This window comes from Podarcis tiliguerta (assembly GCF_965153285.1).
Source record: "Podarcis tiliguerta genome assembly, chromosome: 2".
Lineage (NCBI taxonomy): Eukaryota > Metazoa > Chordata > Lepidosauria > Squamata > Lacertidae > Podarcis > Podarcis tiliguerta.
The window spans coordinates 28999207-29019847 of record NC_139535.1 but is presented as its reverse complement, the minus strand read 5'-3'; the positions used below and the strand labels follow the sequence as shown (position 1 = coordinate 29019847).

The window sequence follows — 20641 nt, the reverse complement described above, 5'->3', positions numbered from 1 at the left end:
CCAGATGACTTAGCCCTCTGAGGCCCAGGGCAAGTGTATCTGGCTGCCCCCCCTCGCTCTGCAGTTTATTTGCTCCCATCCAGTCCACTACTGAAGCCAGACACCAACCCACATCTGCTGCCACTCTTGCAGATATAGGCTTCCGAGCCTCGGGCCTTCCTAAGGGGGCGAGGGTCTGGAGCGATCTGCTGGGCGAGCCGGATTCAGGACCCTGGCGGGCCAGATCTAGCCCACGGACCATAGTTTGAGGACCCCTGATATAGATGTTACACGGCTTGAGGGACAAGATTGTTCCCTGTGAAATCCCATATGGAGGTTTGTGCAAGACTGTGCAGCATCCCCTAAGTACCATTCTCTGGAGATGGCTGGCCAAATAAGGACAGGATCCATTGCAAAACACTGCCATCTAGTCCCTCTTTGGGCAGACGCTCTAGGAGGATACCATAGTTGATGTTAATGAAAGCTGCTGAGAGATCAAGGAGAATCAACAGGGTCACCCTTGTCTGTCTATGAACAGAGGTCATTGTACAGGGAGGGTAGTGCTCACATTGCCTCCGTGTACTAATACAAATGGTCAAATTTTGTCTTTGACAGATGAAATGTGTACGCTTTGGAAATTCATATAGGGGAAGGCATGTAAAACAGAGCTGGGGGAACCTGTCACCCTCCAGATATTTGCTGGACTCCAGCTCCCAGCAGCCATACTTAGCATGGCTAAAGATCAAGGATGATAGAAGTTGTAGTCAACTTTTGAGGGTTTCTGTTTTGTTCTGTTAATCAAGATGTGTATAAAATTTTTATAAATAATAATTTAGCAACTTTCAGAGGACTACTTCCTTTCAAGAAAACATGCATAGGATTGTTCTGCAAACTGTTTTGGGTCATCTGATGGGGGGAAAAAGTCTGACATAAATATCAAATTTCCTCTCCCCCTTCCAACCTTAATAGAAAGTATATTTGTTTATATTGGATTGTTTCTAAAGCAACAGCATTCTAGAATATTCTGTACATTCTGGTTTTTTGTTGTTGTTTTTTTTTGAAAAAAATGACAGTTTGAGCAATAAAATTGTTTCTATTTTGAAACAACAAGAAACAAATCCTGCCTTTCTTTTTCTTACATGCTTCAAAGATGTAAGTTATAAAGTCCTTCTTGCCCCCCAAACCCAACAGCTTAGCCTTTAACATTTCCACTTAGAAATTAGTTTAATCAATGTCAGTGGAATTTACTTTTAAGTATACATGCTTAGAGACTCAGTCAAAACCTGTAATTCTGATGAATTTGAGGTTTAATTAAAGAAAGTATGTTCTACCTACTGGATTCTTTCCTGCTTGTACGTCTCTTTGTCTTTCTCTGCCTTGAAAGGTGTGTGGGTGAGGAAATGTTTTCTTTTGTAACGGCAAATGTCAATTCAGTTCTTAATATTGTTCCTATTTATTAGTTGTTATTGCTGCTATTTATGGGGGGGGGGGGGTTGCGTGTAGCTATGTGATCTTTTTTAGCCACCATCCCTATTAAACAGGCTGTGCAGCTCCTGAGAGATCAGGACAGGTAGAAGGCACAGCAGGCGTCTGATTTGAGCCAGTTACTCATTTGCCGAGTGTTTGTGTTTATGCAAAGGGGCCTCTTCCTGCATATTTAATCTAGAGTAAGGCAGTGGCTTTTGTTGTGTTTAGACCACATACCTTCAGTCCTTCCTTACACTGCAGCCAATGTTGAGGCAGAGAAAATCTGGCTAGTTAGAAGTAAACCGTATGGTCTTTCCAGAACTCTCAACTTTTTCTTTACTTGATTGGGAATTATTACAACAGCTCAGACCTTTTCTTCCTCTTCATTAATGGGTAAGTGTGTATTATTAAAGATCATTATCCTTTATTGTTCCTCTTTATAAATAATGTTCAGAATTCTGTCTTGTTCAGACCTCTTTGCAGGAGCCCCGGTAGTTTGGGGAGTTTGTTGCAGCCTTTAAGATTTGTGAATCCAGGTGTTTCTTTAGGGTTTACTTTTTCTTGTGCAAGTACCTGAACCTTAACAGCACACTGTTCTCTGAGAGTAGAGAGAGGGGATGTGTTTGACTGGCTTTTTCGTCGGGCATTTTTGTTTGTCACTGTAGGGGGGGGGGGGAGGAATAGTTTCATTGTTTACTAAAAGCTTTCAAATGGCATGCACAATAGTTTTGTTTTTGTAAAAAGCAACAAGACAGTTGTTTCTGCTTTGTCCTCAGTTACAGTCCTCACCAGAATGTCTGTTTTATACTAGAGATCAGGTTTTTTTTTTCTTTTGTGGAAATTGAATCGTCTCTTCATTGATATTAATAGCACACTAGAGATGTTAGCTATGATGCAGAAAGTAATAGGACTGTAGAGTAGGAAACCTGATAATGCAGCGGGAAAGTGGGATGAGGGAAACTGACAGTCCTATTGCTTCTCTGTGAGGGGCAGAGTTAGCATAATGGCATCCTAGTTTTAACTGTCTACTAAAGGCATTTTAAATATCACTTGCTGTTACTTTTAATCTAGACATAATTGCTGCTGTGTGTTCTCTTATCAACTGCACCAGCTCAGTTCCTGATTGAATCTGCTTTAAAAAATGAAAACCCATGCTTGAAACTGTATTTATGTATGTACAGTACTCTGTATGAGATTCGTGCAGCCTATAAGAGAATGCTGGCTTCTATTTGAAAGTCAAATGAGAGGGTTTATTTATTTATTTATTTTTGCTTTTTAAAGAGAAAGACAAATAAAACCCTCATGTTTGTTGAAAATACGATTATTGTACATTGAGGCTAGAAGTAAGAATTTGGGTTACCAATTAACTATTTCCTTCATTTGAGTAACTCCTCTTAAACAGAAGAGTGTGCTATTCTACCACATGTTGGCAAGTGTGAGGATCTGAATAAAATTTCACCAATCTTATTAAAATGTGTAGGGATTTTTTAGTCTTCTTGGGTGCAAATCAACACACACATTCAGAAGCATTTTATTAACAATAAGACTGCTTAAAGTCCCCCCCCCCCCGCTTCGTAGCAACATTGCAAATAGCTTATCTAATTGTTAGTATATTACTTTTATAGTCTTTCTTTATGAGGAAAAAGCACCTCAGTCAAAGCACCTTATGTGATTAGCGCTATTGTATTCTTAAATTTTGATTGATAGAGATAATAGTTTTCACTTAAAAATACAGACAGGTACTTTAACTTTCCATGACAATAGCTATTTGCATTTCTTTTATCTTTTTGTTTAACATTTGTGGGGGTTGGGACAGATTTGATTATTAACTCTTATTGCACACTGTGGTAAGTGCTAAAACAAAGCTTTTGTCAGAGCTTCAAAGGTACAACAGCAAATATTGTTTTTATTGTTTCAATATTTAAAGGGTGTTAAAGGATACCTCAGAAATATTTTCACATGACCATGGCCAAGAGTGTCACTTTCTTGTAAGGTAATATAATAGTCTCCCATCCTTCCCTGGAAAAGATGCCCAGACTTCTGTGTTGCTGTCTGTCTGAAAAGAGGAATACTTTTACCTGATGGAATGAAAAGACTAGAACCTGTGCAGCACGTTTCTCTTTACCTAACATAAAAGAGTGAAACTGTTAAGTTCATAGGAATCTGAAAGCTGCTGTAGAACGGAGGGTGGAGACTTTTTCAGCAGCAGAACCATGCAGTGTGGGTCATTGGTGGAGTAGTAAAATGCATTTTGTGTGTCCAAAATTGAGATTTGAGATTTTAATGCAAAAATCAAATTTATTAGGTGCGTCAGCAAATTCATATGTTGCATGAGATGTCAAAATACACGCAAGGCCCCAGTATGCATGTGCTGTTGAAGTGTTATTTAGGAAGCTTAAGCCTAAATTTAAACAGTGTACGGATATAGGAAGGAAAACACTTTTTTCTAATGCATTGCCTCAGTGCCTGCAAATACAGCTGTTGTAGAGAAGAGGGGTGGTGGTGGAATATTCCATGTTATTGCCTTTAATTCTCCAAGTTTTTTAGTTGATGTTTCTAACACAGCTGCATAATTGTTAAAGTTGGCACTAATTTTTTTTAAATAATTTTTTTATTGGAAATTTTATTTACAACATAACATAACCCCCCACCCCCAATACAGAAATCCACCTTTATTAAACGTGAACATAACATAACATATAATAAGCATAACATACAACAATACAAACAACCAAAGTTGGCACTAATTGATGAATAAAAAGTTAATAGATCAAAAATGCATAGGAAGATTTGATTACTTGGAAGATTGAAAAAATAACTGATCAGCCTGTTACAAAAAGGGAACAATTTAGAGTTTATAATTTTCTAATACAGGTGACAGATTACTTGTTTAAATGACCCTTAATGTCCAAAGGCCAGTTTACGAAAAAGGCTACAGTGTTAGGGAGAAGGTTGTTTCAGAATACTTCACAACAAACTAGCCTTCTAAAGCGGAAGAGTATAGTTGCGGGGGTAATGTAGCACTTGCTTTTCAGACATGTGGATTGGTTTGTATTAAGATTTTCTTAAATTCCGTTGAAATATACAGAAAACACCCAATTCCCATTGATTTCAGGAGACATTAAGCACCTGTATCATTCAGTGGATTGTACCTGGAAAAAAAGCTTCGTGGGTTGTCCACAAATGACTGTACTGTTCTTCAAATGATCAGTGCTTAGTTAAATTTGGAACAATTTGCTATTAGCACATAAGCTACTTACCAACGTGTTTAGTAATGTGATGTTGAATTAAATTTAAGTGCTATTCGTAGTTTGATCTATTAACTTGATGCAAATTAAATTTCCCCCACTTCTTCTATACACTGATTATATGACCAGAAAATGGAAGATAAGTTTTGTTTCTTAAAGGATTACATACCGTTTTGCATGAAAGAGAATACTGTGATGTTTACGTGATAAAAAAAAGCACACCCTCCCTTTAGATCACATAACTGTGTACTTTTCCACTTTTTAATGGCACCAAGTAATCCTTGGTATACTTGGTGTGTTCTGCATGACTTGCAACGGAATTCCCTAAAAACAGTGATGTGTATTTATTTTGTAGGGGAAATGTCTGAATGACGAAATCAGTTCTGTTGATATACTCAAGGCAGCTTATCTAGAAGTATATCTTTTGGGGTTAACAACAAGAGCAATAAGGACTGTGGTAACAAAAGTAAGCCTTAAAAAGAATTAAATCAATACATAGCCACATGTATATGTTGCACTGAAACCTACCCGGTCTCTGAGAACAAAGACTTCTGAGTAATATATTATTTAAAGTGAGAATAAATGGATAAACATCAAGATTGCGAAAGTTTGTGCTAGAGAGAACAAAGTCAGTTTCATCTGTAGAGTTTTTCTTTGCCCCCAAAGATTATGTTTTGTTTGTTTGAACTGAGCTTCACAATGGCTGCTACTGATAACTAACTGTCCTGTGACTTGATTGTTTTTATTACCTTGCTCTGAAAGTCATTCACCATTAAATGCAATTGGATTCATTTGTTGTTTTATTTACAGTTGCCCTTGATAATATCTCTGTGAAAATATCTCTCATATTGTCGCTAGCCCTGGTCAGTCATACTGTTGTATCCATTTTGTTTCCAGGGTAAGAAGATTGACCTTTTTTGGTTGGCTGTAGCTGAAGATTGCTTGGCCGAAGCCACTTAAAAGGTAAATAAATTACATGTTTGCGCTTGATTTCCATGTGGAGTGAAGCAAATGCATGGGTTCAGTATCTTGCCTTACTGCCTGTTTTCCTGTGGATGTGTCACATGGCACTGCGAAACGCCTCAGAATCCTGTTGGAACCCAGTGAGAACACAAGTCTGGAAGTATCAGAACTGTAAACAAAAGTAGTGGATTATTCTGGGAGCTGTGGCTAAATCATAGTTCTTGGAGAGTGAAATCCTATGCATGTTTACCCAGAAGTACTGTGCTCAATGGAACTTCCTACCTATAAAAAAAAGTATTTAGGATTGCAGAATTTTTCTCAAGGCATTTTTCTCATAAATGAATTGCAGCCTCAGCTTTATGTTGTATTTAACAAATAGTATATTTCAAACTTCTTTGCTAGCTTTGTATTTCCTATCCTAAAGTTATTTTGCGGCTGGTGGTTATAGCAGATTTTGGGTATGCTTTGTGTAGCTGTATCAGTACACGCTGGAATGTGTTTCGGTGTGACCCAGAGGTTGGCAACCTAAGGCCCATGGGCCGTTTCCAGCCTATGAGCTTACTGGAACTGGCCCATGGCCGTTCTGTGGATCGGCGTTGGGATTCTGTGCTCTTTTTTTCGCAGCACCATTTCCCCCCCCCCCTCACCGTGGGGACCGACCTCCAAGTCGGAAGAGCGCCAGAAATAGCATGTGCCCACGCGCATGGGCGCTCCTCCATCCCGGAAGTGTGCTGGAAATAGCTTGAGCGCATGCCCAGGTGCTCACAGTCCGGCCCACCGAGAGGTCAGCTGGGGAGTGCACCAGACTGGCCTCAAAAAACGTTGCCGACCCCTGGTGTAACCGGTATAAAAAATACTTACGCAGTTCAGACTCATTGGCCACTTTTGGATGCCATGAGGTTTTATGATCAGCCCTCTTCCTCCTCCCGTGCAGCTGAGCGTTCAGAGTTTTTGCTTCACCCTTTTTGTCTGAGTTGAAAAACTAGGGTTATTAATTATGGTCTGTTTGAAACTTGCAAACCTTGAAACCATGGTTCATCAAAAATGAATAGAAGCTTCTGAACAGCTCCACCTAGCTGTGCAGGAAAAGGAGAAGGGAGGAGGCAGTTGGCAAGCCTATGGCTCAAGTACACCAACTTATGTTTTACATCTGAACATTTGCATTGATTTCAAGGAGACTTACCACCAAAATGTTTTTAAAAAAAATAAAATAATTCAGTGTATTAGCTGCCCTTCATTGTTTCTGACTCGAAATGAGTCAGTTCCCTCTATCCTTATAGGGGCAAATTACAATTAAGACAGGCAGTAATGTCTGCCAGTATTTGGAGATGAATCTATGTTATCTGGCTGATGTTCATCTGGCTGTTTTATATTCACTTTCTCTCAGAAATTAATAGTTAAGTGCCATAGCAACAAGCATCAGTCGTGTAGTTGTAAGTAGTGAATGCTCCATTATATAAAGTCAGTCTTTGGTCTCTCAGTATCATTATGTGTTTACATGCAGGACAGTTATTTTATTTACAGTTTTAAAATTATTCTTGAATAATCTGAATACAGTGGTACCTCTGATTATGAACTTAATCCGTTCCGGAAGTCCGTTCTTAAGCTGAAACCGTTCTTAAACCGAGGCACACTTTCCCTAATGAGGCCTTCCACCACCAGTGCCCTTCCACCATTCGGATTCCGTTCTTAGACCTAGGTAAAGTTCGCAAATCGGGACACTACTTCCAGTTTTGCGGAGTTCTTAAACCGAATAGTTCGTAAACAGGGCTGTTCTTAAACCAAGGTACCTCTGTAATAATTATTAAACAGTTCATCAGGACATCAGGAGTTACAACTGACTATTATGCAATATTAACTGTTGGTAACAACAGCTTCATCTATGGAAATACTCAAATTTAGCTGTAATTGTAAAGTGAAAATATAGCTTTTACAGTCATTCTGAGTGGGTGGAAATTACTTTATTGGGCCATAACTCACAAAGTTTCAACATTTTCTATCATACATTGCATTTTCTGATTATGGGATCATTTCAGTGTTTTTATTTATTTATTAATTTTGTACAGCTATGGTAGTGTCCCCTTCCATATTGAGCGAAGGTCCGCAGAGCAATATACAGAGAAGTAAGACTAAGGAAGAGACAGCTGCAGTCGCTTCCAAAGCAGGACCTAGGCATACAGGGGTGTGGAATTAGTATTTCTCCTGATACGGAAAAAACAGAGACAGTGTCAAGAAGAATTTGTTTTAGGCAAAGTCATGGCAATGGTATGCCTTCAGCTGAGGCCTGAAATACAAGCAAGCTTTGTGACACCACCCTATACTGTGAATGTAGGAAGATAGGTCATGGCGGCAGACTCTATTCCTAACATGCAAGGATTTCCTTTGCATAGTCAGGAACTGTGCTAAAAGTGTGCATGAACACATAAACTCAGGTACATAACTGGCATGTGCAGATAATAATGAGATGTACACTGGCAGCCACAAAAGATAAGGAGTGATGTTTTCTTGAGATGGCTGGTTCTCACACTCTCAGTTTTGCACTATGGCAACAAACTTGAGTACAGGAGAATTTGCCATGTTGACTTGCCTTATATAAGAGAGCAGGTACTGAAGCTATTAACTGGGAGAAGGTACTCAGTATACCACATATACTGGCTGGTTAGCTACCACAGACACATGTTTTTCCTGCTTACCTGTACTCCTGTCAGTACTATTTTCCATCATGATTTCATACAGAACATTGCCCCTTCTCCTTTTTGGTAGGAAATGAACAAAACAGGCGTATGTGCTATACAGTAATTTACATTTTGGCTGGAAACTTACAGGCCCACTTTCATCCTGTTGAGAATGGAAATCACCAAGACAATAAAACCCATAGGAGTGGGTGTCTATAATGGAAATGGTGATGGAGCGCTAATTGGAGTAGTGCCATTGAAATAAGAAAGGTTAAGGGTTTGGTTGATTGAGATCAAGCTCAATTGCTTTGATTGCTTAATTTCAGGTGAATCCTGTTTTGTGTATTAGTGATCAAACTGTTCCTTTGCATCAGCAAGGTTGTGCTTTTAAATCCTACAGGGATATTTTTGTAGTCCTTAAACCTATATAAAAAGAAGGGAATATTACTGAAACAACATTTTTCTTTCAATCTTGCTATAAATTTTGAAGATTATTTCAAGGGGAGTGGAAATCTCTGTTTATTTGATATATTTTATCCCACTCGTAGCACAGGGCAGAAACTGCAGCATAAGGTGCTACCGTACAATTCAATATACTCAACAATGACAATGTTAAGCAGAAACTTAAATTGTGGTCAAATATATTGTCAGAGCTGGCTCCTGGTCCCAGCTCACAGAGGACCAACGCTAGCCGGTAGTAATGTATCAAAGTCTTTATTGAAGTATAGTTTCCATTTCCAAGCCTCAGCGCCCCAGCTCTACGTCTAGGGTCTAGACCGGCGAAGCTCCATCTGAATCTCCGCCCCCTGTACACCAGTTTAAGACTCTAGCCTTACTCCACCTCTTCCGTCTCTCCTTTCTCCTCTGGGTCCTGCTACCCCCCGGGGTTCCTTCCTTCCTGGACTCTTCCGACGCAGACGTTGACCCCCCTGACTCCTCCCTCTCTCTTCGGCGGGCTTTAGGACCTGGCTCCCTATCCGGGCTGCCAACTGTGCCGCCCTCCTGTACATTTGAACTTGGCGCGTGCGCGCAGCCTTCAACCTTCCTCTCGACCGTTTCCTCGCTCCCCGACGGAGGCGTGGTCAATCCTCCCTCATGTTCTCCCGCTGGCAGCGCGCCGCCTGATCCCGATGCCTGGGACTCCTCCCCCCTACTGCACTCTGGTGTGGACGCTGGTCCGGATTTCCAACTGCTGCTCTCTGAGTCCCCTCTGGCCCCTTCTTCCTGGGGTGTCCCCCTGGGCACCCCCCTTCCCCTGACCATGGGAGCCCCTTTCTGTGAATCATCCGATTCACTGGAAAGACTCAGAGACCTTGGACCGTTGTCATCGCTGACATTTCCTTCGGACTCCTCCCCCTCGCTCTCCATTTCCTCCCTTCCCTGTGCCTCTGCTCCTGAACCCCTGACATATATGTAGACAGAAGTAGATGTTTTTCTGGAACTCTCTAGCTTTCTCCATAATCCAGCGCATGTTTGCAATTTGATCTCTGGTTCCTCTGCTCCTTTGAAATCCAGTTTGCACTTCTGGGAGTTCTCAGTCCACATACTGCTTAAGCCTGCCTTGTAGACTTTTAAGCATAACCTTGCTAGCGTGTGAAATGAGCTCAATTGTGCGGTGGTTGGAGCAGATACTTGGGCCACCTCCTGAGAAGAGAAGACTCCCTGGAAAAGACCCTAATGTTGGGAAAGATTGAGGGCACAAGGAGAAGGGGACGAGATGGTTCGACAGTGTTCTCAATGCTACTAACAGGAGTTTGACCAAAATGCGGGAGGCAGTAGAAGACTGGAGTGCCTTGCGTGCTCTGGTCCATGGGGTCTCGAAGAGTCGGACACGACTAAACAACAACAAACAAATGTAGACAGAATTATACACTTTTGAGTTTTACTGATTTCATTTGGAGAGAGCTAAGCATATGCTTAATTCTTCTACTGATATTTTTCAAACAATTTAATATTTGCTGGATCGTGCCCATAAATTTCAGATCTATACATTCTCCTTCACTTTGCACTGTAAATCATAACGTATAATTAAGTTGCTGTATACAAAACCACCTTCCTTCAAAATAAGACTCTAAATTAAAATATCGGACTTCTAGATAAAGACATACACAGAAGTACATGCTTAATAATGATGTTAGCTTCTTAGCCGCATACATTTGTTTAAATACATAAAAGACATTTTAATTTAGCCAAACAAATTCATTTGAATGTTACTGGTTATTTGTATCCTGAAAACAGAAGAGGAAATTCTATATGTACGTAAAGTTATACATTATTGATAACAAAAGGTATCCAACAGAAGAACAGTACTGATATATGGGGCCATTGGCCCATCAAGTCCAGTATTCTGCTCTCACATTGGCCGACCAGAATCCCATGGAAAATCTACAAGCAGGACCTGAGTGTAACAGCAGTGCCTCTTGTGAGAGCAAATTCCATAGTTTAAATCTGTGCTGTGTGAAGAAGGACATTTTTTGTCTGTTCTGAATCCTCAGTCATTCAGCTTCGTTACATATCCGTGAGTTTCTAGTGTTACAAAAGAGAGAGAAACTTTTCTGGCCGCTTTCTGCATCCCATGCATAATTTCACAAACTTCTATATCGTATCACCTCTTAACTCACCTGCTCTCTAACCTATGAAGTCCCAAACATTGCAGTTTTCCTCCTAGCGGAGTTTCTCTATCCCTTTGGGAATTTTTGTGGACCTTTTCAGAACCTTCTCTAGCTTTGCAATATCTTTTTTGAGGCAAAGCAACGAGAACGCTACACCAGAGTTTTCCAAACTTTTTATGTTGGTAACTCACTTTTTAGGCATGTATCATTTCACGACACAATATTTCAGTTTTACTAGCAAACCAGAGGTTAAACTAATCCCTTTTCAGCCCCAAGAGGAGTGCAGGGAGCGTTCACGCAAGACACCTACATGCTGCAGCCGGCACACTAATGCAGGCATAGGCAAACTCGGCCCTCCAGATGTTTTGTGACTACAACTCCCATCATCCCTAGCTAACAGGACCAGTGGTCAGGGATGATGGGAATTGTAGTCCCAAAAACATCTGGAGGGCCGAGTTTGCCTATTTTAGTTTTATTTTTAAAAATTGTATACAACCGTTCATCGGTAGATCTCAGGATGGTTCACAGCATAAAAATAAATGATAAAACTACAAAATACATTATAAATACAGAAATAAGAAATAATGGCGGGGGGGGGGGAGAAATAGAACCAATTGCCAAGGACTTGTTTGTGTCATTTGCAACAGGAACACACACTTTCTAGCATGTTCTCACGAACAGAAGGCTAAAAATAAATAGCAAAGAAGAATCTCAGTTGTTATGAATCTGTTGAGGGGTAGACAAACTGTTTTTTGTGTAAAGGTAGGTTTTTAGAAAATGTCCAGACATTCCATAGCAGCTTTGGGTCAGTACAGTTGACTATTTCATATTTTCAGACATCACAGAATCTTGGACCAACACAGTTTAGAGACTTGTATGGGACTAAATTTGAGGCAAAATTCAGGAGTCTGCCACTGCAATTGTTGTCACTCACAGTAAACTAAGCCTCTCTCACTTGGTTGTTATATCTTGCTTTCTGTCTTGGGTCAGGAACAGTTTTGTGATTTATGGAAAGATACATTGTTTTAAAACACATAGTCAAGCAAAGAAATTAAAGTGAAAGCAAATGAAACTCGCGTAAGCACCTTGGCAGTATGCCTTGAGATCTGCAAATCCTACCCATTAACTGAATGAAACACGATGTGTGTTGGAATCAACATGGTATAGTTTGGCTCTATCAGATATAACAAAGTGTTACCTGAGGAAGATTAGATTTGGAGTTCCTTCATGCTATGCTGAATAGTGATACTTTTCGTTCTATGTGACCTTGTTGATGTTATTTGCCAGCTTTGTAGAGTCGCACAGCTCTCTTTAAAATGGGCATTGTTAACTCCTGTTGCATCACTAGGGTGTTGTGAAAGTAACTATAACAGATTGTTTTGAGGTCCTTGTTTAAAAGACAATAGGAAATTATTAATTGGGTCCCCCCCTAATGGGTAAAGACATACATGGCGTTACAGCTGTACACTGTGGGTGGACAGTTGTCCTCTTTCTGCCAAAAGGACTGTGTATGTTCTTATCACAAGAGACAGAAAATGTAAAACAATTTATATCACTGAACTGGAAGACTACTGTGGAGAATAGATGGATGAAACTGTGACTTTTTATAAAGCAATTGGGTCAGGAAGATTTATAAATTAGATTAGGACATTTTGGATTAATTTAAAAACTATTTGAACAAATCTCATTAATATGAGCCACTAGAATGCTGTATCGAAGACTTCAAAGATTTGCCAGAGGAGTTCTCTATAGGCTATTATCTGCTCTAGTTAATCATCTCAGGAGAGCATGTTTCTTTTGTTTACTTTTGGCCCATTTAATTTTTTCATGCCTTCCTTAACCTTTCTGAACATTAAATACAGAATATGTCTGTGTATATTATATTGGCTCAGGTGTGGTGTCATGGGAACACAAGGGCTATAATTTTAGACTTTTCTCCTGTTCTTCAGATAATATTTTCTCAACTGTAAAAGTTACTCTTTGAGTCATGTTTGATGAATCATAGAATCATAGAGTTGGAAGAGACCACAAGGGCCATCGAGTCCAACCCCCTGCCAAGCAGGAAACACCATCAGAGCACTCCTGACATGTGGTTGTCAAGCCTCTGCTTAAAGACCTCCAAAGAAGGAGACTCCACCACACTCCTTGGCAGCAAATGATGAGGGTGTGTTGGTGTGTGATTATCCTTCTACAACACATGTAGAGAACATGGTCCACCAAACTAGTTTCTGGTCTTGAATATTTATTATGATTATGATTATGATTATTATTATGAATAAGAGTTTCCATAGGAAGAAAAGGTTTGGCATGTGTATCATCTTCCAGTGCAGGAGACCTCTGCCTTCCAGGCTTAGAAACTATATGATGGCCAACTGGCTTCTTACTGCCTTAGTGATGTACTTGTAGATGGCTTTTGCATTGCATGGTTGGGGTTGTAATTTGGCCTCCAATCACTGAGCTTGTTCATTCATGACATGAGCTCCTTTTGTTATCAATGAAATGCCAGGATCTGAATGGGGAACTATATTTTGCTTGGCCTTTGGTAGTTTGTTGTGTCCTTCTGAGCAGGAAGCAAGGTCACAAATAGTGATAGGAAGGTACCACTCCTGTATTGAAGCTAGGGACTTAAGTATTGTGGCAGAAATGGCTACCCTTAAAGCTCAATTAAAGGAAGTAAATAATTTGCTTTCTGCCATAGTGTAGTCTTTCCTGTGGTTAATTGATGTTAGATGTTTGAATAGAACATAAACAAAACTTAAACATCAGTTGGTGTGAGTACTATACTCTTTATGGTGAGCCATCACCCCAGTTAAAATCTTTATTATTAACTGTGCGACACAACAAGCACAATAGCTTGGTGGTTGGCATATGCCTACTTTGATCCTTAGGCCTCCTGCAATTTTTCAGATGCTATGTCAAACTAAAATCTGTACACTGACAGGCTCAGTGTTGTTTCGAATTGTCTCAGAAGATCAAAGCTGTTAGCAACATTCTAAAAGATGATTGATCATCACCATGGTGTACATGAAAAGCTGATTAAACCTTGGAAAAACACGGGATGCATTATTTTCTTCTGATCCAAAATACACATTCTGTATAATCTCTGGTGTGGATAATCCAGAGGAAAATTATGATCATTGATGCATTTGAGGAACCTGAAGCTGGTCTATTCAAAATGGGGAAGGTTTTATGGATAATCCAGAATGAGGGTCAGCTCTGAGGCTGAATTAGTCTTCCTTTGAACTACAGGGGAATTCTCACTTATGTGGGGGTTCCATTATTGAGCGCCACATGCATCAGCGAGATGTGTTTAAGCCCCATCCGTTCTGTTCCACCCCAGCCCAGCCCTGTTCCACCCCATTCCGCCTCTGCCTCGCCCTGTTTTGGTGCTGAAAATGGTACGTGCATACTCATTGTGCACAAGTGGGGTGAGGCTGTAGATACATTTAACTTTGGCCGTCTGGTGCCAGAAGGTCATATCCAGTGCTAGTCCTACTCAGAGTAGACCTGTTGACATTAATGAACCTAAGTATCTGCAGAATGTATAGGATGCAAGATAAATCATTTCAAATGGATAAATATGCTGACCTAGGAATTCATAGGCTTGGGTATGTATAACGCAGGCCTCTTTTTCCGATCCTGTGATATAGACGTTGTTTCAACCATGGTGTAGCAGCTACAATTGGGATTGATGTACTGGTGCAGCTGTCAGTCGCTAGGGAACTGACTGTACCATGTTACAGGCTTATAAGTAAGGAGAGGAAAGAAAGTGGTGTACTATGTTATGTAGTATCTTATTTGGATGACACTTGAATTGCAAAAATAAAATGAACCCAGGCCTTCACCCATTAAATAATCTATGGCTTATGGGGTACTGTTGTTGTTCTTATGATGATGATGATGCTGTCTATTAGTATGCCCTATAGTATGTTTTTATTATTATGCTGCGTAAAGTATGTCCTTAATGTTGTACACCACTCTGGGATCTTTGGATAAATGGCAGTATATAAATTGAATAAATAAAATAATAATAATTCTAGAAAAAATGAAGTCAACTGATTTGGGAGCTGGGTTCTTTTGATATGAGTCAATCAGGTGTTATGTACCCTCCTACACAAATGAAGGAGGGAGAAACATCACATACATAAAATATGTTACAGTAACATTCAACTAAAAGGCAGTTTATCTGTACAGTGGTACCTCAGGTTAAGTACTTAATTCGTTCCGGAGGTCCGTACTTAACCTGAATCTGTTCTTAACCTGAAGCACCACTTTAGCTAATGGGGCCTCCTGCTGCTGCTGCTGCGCCGCCGGGGCATGATTTCTGTTCTTATCCTGAAGCAAAGTTATTAACCTGAAGCACTATTTCTGGGTTAGCGGAGTCTGTAACCTGAAGCATATGTAACCCGAGGTGCCACTGTATCCACTGCTGTGTATTTCTAGTGGATATGCAAAAATACATGGGAATGATGCAGCATTGGCCAGTTGTGGCTCTAGGGTACTGTCAGTGCCTGGCTATCCTTAGTACCTTTTTTAGTTCTGTTTTTCTTCCCTTCTCTTGTATACAGGGAATAAAAAAAAGTTTACAGCAATCCTACTACTTGAACATTTCAGTGTACTGCCTGCCCAAAACAAAGGAATTGAAAGGCACAGTGGACGGAAAAGCATTAGGTGCTGGTATATTCTTACAGGCTAAAACCAGCACAGGTCTGCTTTCCATCAAATAAAAGTGAGGTTGCCAGATTGATTAACCTTTTAGGTATAGCTAACATGTTTCACAGCTGACATCCTGTGTTCCCTAGTTGTTTATTCTAACAATTTTATACTGTACTGGATTCCATTGCTGAGGCACCTGGGAGTTTTACGATTGCACAATTATTTAATATGTAGCGTATGAATTCCTCCTAATTAACACTTGCTTTCTAGCATTTCCTTAGTATTCCTAAAAGAGAATCAACAATTTGGGTTTTCAGTGTGCCTTATGTAATAGTATGCTTAAGGATCTATCACCAGGGATGGCAGACATCTAATTTGGGTGAGATATCAAAACAAATGAATTAAGATTTGTCCTTGACTGGGGCCATGAAATTAATGTAAACTGAACTCACCATTTAGCTACTTTTGGTGGCAGGCTGTAATAATTGCTCCCTAAAATGAGGGATTTTGGCTATCTAGTACAAGCGAGAGAGACTGCCACACCCTTAGTACCTGTAATGGAAATTCTCTAAATTCCCAGTGAAGCAACCATATGTGTTTGAGGTCTTTTACTTAATCATATATTAGTTGAACAGACAAAAATTGTTTCACTTCTGAAGCCCTGTTGCTACTGGCTGCCAGGTGCATGGTTGTGGGGTTGTGGGGCTACTTAAATCGATTTTGTATAAAATAATGGTTGGACAGTGTTCTCGAAGCTACAAACATGAGCCTGACCAAACTTCGGGAGGCAGTGGAAGACAGGAGTGCCTGGCGTGCTCTGTCTGGTCCATGGGGTCACGAAGAGTCGGACACAACTAAACAACAACAAAAATAATTGCTTTTGTATAATCAGCTTTGTGGTAGAAGGTACAAAAAGTCCTCGGATTATCAGTGCTTAAGTGCAACACAGAAAGGAAGTGACTGGCTGTTGGTTTACCATCTGGTGTGATTGCTTGTTCTGCAGTCATGTCTTGACAGTTGATTTCATAGAATCATAGAATCTCAGAGTTGGAAGGGACCCCAAGGGTCATCTATTCCAACCCCCTCAATGCAGAAATCTCAGCTAAAGCATCCATGACAGATGGCCATCCAACCTCTGCTTCAAAACCTCCAAGGAGGGAGAGTCCACCACCTCTCCTGGGAGTCTATTCCACTGTTGAACAGCTCTTACTGTCAGAACGTTTTTCTGAATGTTTAGTTGGAATCTCCTTTCTTGTAACTTGAAGTCACTGGTTCGAGTCCTACACTCCAGGTTTTGTGCTTATTATTACTTGAGTGCAACCATCTTATTTGACTACCTCTATAAGGTCTCCTGTGATACTTAAGGCATAATGGGGTTGCGCTATTAAAACTGAAGTGAATGTATATCCCATGTAAAGCATAAGTAGTGATACTTTGAAAGAAGGAAAAAATAATAATATTACTCCATTGCTGATACCCACCACGTAACCAGAAGGTATTCCTGTTATCTGATGAAACAAATACAATAATTTGTTCCGGTGTACTGCAACCAAACATGTTAAGTGACATTTGCCTTGGATTGTTCTTCATTGGACATATTCTTCTCATAGAGGTGCTGCCATGTCAGTAGACACTTTTTAGCTAATTTTTAATGAGAGAGGACAGTTTTAGCATCTGTGCTTTGAGTGGTTTGCAGTTGGTCCTGGGATGTTCAGCTACTAGGCTGGCCTCAACTAGAGCCAAGGCTTTTTTGGCCGTGGCTGCGATCTGGTGGAACACTCTGTCACAAGAGACCAGGGCCCTGCGGGACTTGACATCTTTCCGCAGGGCCTGCAAGACAGAACTGTTCCACCAGGCCTTTGGCCAGGGCACAGCCTGACTCCCTCCATCGGCAATCTTCGCAGAGCTCTGGCCCAATGGTTGCCAGTGGCTTGAATTAATTAATTTTATAATGAATGATTTTAGAGTGTTGTTTGTACTGTTTTATTGTTGTTAGCCGCCCTGAGCCCGGCTTCGGCTGGGGAGGGCGGGATATAAATAAAAATTATTATTATTATTATTATTATTATTATTATTATTACTGTGGAAAATTCCTGACGTGTCCTGGTTTTGGGGTGCAAAAATGGTGTTGGGGGAATTGTGCTGAAACGGCAAAATGTCTGGGAAAACACAGGTGTACGGCAACGCAAAACAGCTTAAAAAACTTTAAAGCACTATTTTGGGCGGAGGTTTCCCCACAAAAGCTCAACAATTTTTGGGGTCTTCCTAAAAAAAGCTGTACAACTTTGTGGGTGTCAGGAATTTTTACTTTTTGAAATATGGCAACCCTATTTTTGGCTCAGCTGTATGATTCAGAACATTTCCCTTTCTTTTTCAGTCTTGTTCTATAGATCACTCATAAGCCACTGATCCTCTAGTCCCATGTCTAAATTTTAAGTGACTGGTTTTTTAGCTCTTTTGGTTTCTGCGTGGAAGCGCTTTATTTGAGTGAGTCACATCTGATGGTATATTTTATGATGATCAATGTGTCTTCTGCTCTGGGGTGGCCATATCTTGAAACACAAGTTGAAACATATTATTAAAGCAGTTGAGAGTTTGTTCCCATATATTTTTCCCCATCGTGGGTGCGCACACCTGTGTAAACCTTCAATATGGAAGTTCTGCACACATGCCCATGTTTGAAAGCTGCAGTGTATACCAGCTCCTACACAAGCAGAGTGGCAAAATAAATACCTTCTGCATGAGAATGTGCATGCATTTTCCTACACCCATGTAGGAAAAAATGTTACATATGAAATAGCCTTAGGTCGTTTTCGAGACTACTGTGATATTAAAAAAAAAAAATCCTCATTTTTTCCTTTTAAAATATTTGCTCTCCTGCTCTCTTACTCACTATATGTCACTTTGCTTTTTTCACTTTTATGTAATTGTTATGAGATCTGCAAAATTACTTTATTATTCTAGTGAGTTTCCTGATATGAATCACCCTAGAGGCATTTTTGTTTGTTTGTTTTTGTATGACCTATCTATGTTTCTAGGAACATGACTCCCTTGTCCTAACCTTTAAATCTGACGCCCACTCCCTTATCTGGGGTGACTAGTGGTTCTGCATGGACACCTGAATTGTAAACTGAATCTGCCCTACATATGGGTTGCTTCTGGTCTCTCTCTGGCCTTAAAGAGTTAATAGAACTCCCATATGTAGTCAGTGATCAAGGATAATGGGAGTTGTAGCCCAGCAACATATGAAAGGCACCAGGTTGGGGAAACCTGGTCTAAACTATGGTTTGTTGAAACATTAACAAACTGTAGTTTAAACTAACCATGGTTTGTCACTTTTTGGGTGTAATACCCCAACTGGAATTTGTCTAAAACAGGAATTGGATGCTTTTAATCTTGCAGCTTGTCAGAGGAGGGGAAGCAAGGTTGGTATGCATGGGCCTCAGGTTTGAGCCCATTTCTTTAAATGTTGCTAAACTATGGTTCAGTGTTGATATCCAAACTGGGTTTGTGACATAGAGGGAGACAGATCAACAGCCTATTCTGTAATAGCCTCAGGATTTTAAAACACTTTTTGGAATGATTTCAGAACAAGAAAAGTTGTTGAAATCTTGGGAGAATTACCCTTTTCTTGGGGAAACTAGCCTCCTGTCATCCGCAAGAACTCTGTATAGTGGTACCTCAGGTTACAGACGCTTCAGGTTACAGACTCTGCTAACCCAGAAATAGTACCTCGGGTTAAGAACTTTGCTTCAAGATGAGAACAGAAATCGCGCGGCAGCAGCGGGAGCCCCCATTAGCTAAAGTGGTACCTCAGGTTAAGAACAGTTTCAGGTTAAGAACGGACCTCCAGAACAAATTAAATTCTTAACCCGAGGTACCACTGTACCTGCTTCAGTGGATGATAAAATATTTCTGATTCTCTGTTGCTGTACGTGTGTTTCTGTGTTGTCATGTGTTGTGAATAAATTTCGCAGCTGAAAATTTGGAATACTCATATACACACTTTCTAGCTGTCTGCAGTTGTGATGAGGGACTATTGCAGATATTAAGAGAAAGCCCGTGTCATGTGGCAGGGAATATTCTGTGAGCTCAAATTTATTCTTGGTTGTTCTGTGTCAGCGTGTCTGATTATCCGAAATGCTGTACATTTCTTGAGTGAGTCTTCTATGGGCTGGACTTCTGTTTTTATAAAACTAAGTGATTTTGATCTCTTCTATATAGATTGGAAGTACTGGGGAATCTCATCTGGTCAGTGCTCGTGGACTGTCCAGCTCTAATGGATAAAATTCTAGGGCTTCTCTATTGGAACTCATGAATTTATCAGACAGTTTTCTATTAGGTTTCTATTAGGTTTCCCTTAGAGTCTAACTAGATACATTACTGGCGACATGATTCCAGCATGTCCGAGGCATTAGTGGTGACATGATGCCAGCGTGTCGCAGACACTAATAGATTTGAACTTGCTTCTGTTTAGACATCACTGGGAAACCATTTTCTGCACATGATCCACAAAAACCTTTTCACATGTAGATTCTTTTTTTTAAAAAAAATTGTGTGTACACTCCTGTTTGAAATAAAAAGGTTTAATTATGTACAAGGAGATGGGATACATTCTATATTATACTAGTACGTATATACAGCAGCAGCTACTAAGGTATGCTCACTTAAAAAGGACAGTGTACCTTTAGGTTTTGCACACACACACACACACACTAAAATTAGCAAACTAGATTATTCCTGCTTCTGTTTGCTTCTGTACTGCTCATACAGCACCACGAACTTTGCCACAAACCCTGAGTGTACTTACATTATCTGAGCATTGGCTACAAGATTAATATCTTCCTATGTTGATTTGAATATCTGTAAGATTTTGCCACATTTTTTGGAGAGACAGTCAGACACCAGAAAAGAACAGCTGTATTTCCTCTCCTCACATTTCCGTGCTTCATTTGAAGTGGGTCAGAAATGTGGTCTGCTGATGTTGGGGGGGGGGGACCCTCCCACTGCATTAAATGAGTCAAAGAAGCATGGGGGGGAG

The 20641-nt window shown here is 40.3% G+C and overlaps 1 protein-coding gene across 31 annotated transcripts in view; it reads left to right on the top strand.

Moving 5' to 3' along the window:
* FOXP1 (forkhead box P1) overlaps positions 1-20641 on the top strand; it is a 521641-nt gene that overhangs the window by 220013 nt on the left and 280987 nt on the right. For 30 of the 31 annotated variants that reach the window (XR_014507549.1, XR_014507550.1, XR_014507551.1 and 27 more), the window contains one exon: positions 5592-5657. The gene's annotated coding sequence lies outside the window, so the exon portion shown is untranslated. Of the gene's footprint in view, positions 1-1710; positions 1840-5591; positions 5658-20641 lie in introns of those variants that run through there. The other variant, XM_083425243.1, reaches the window with a different exon arrangement.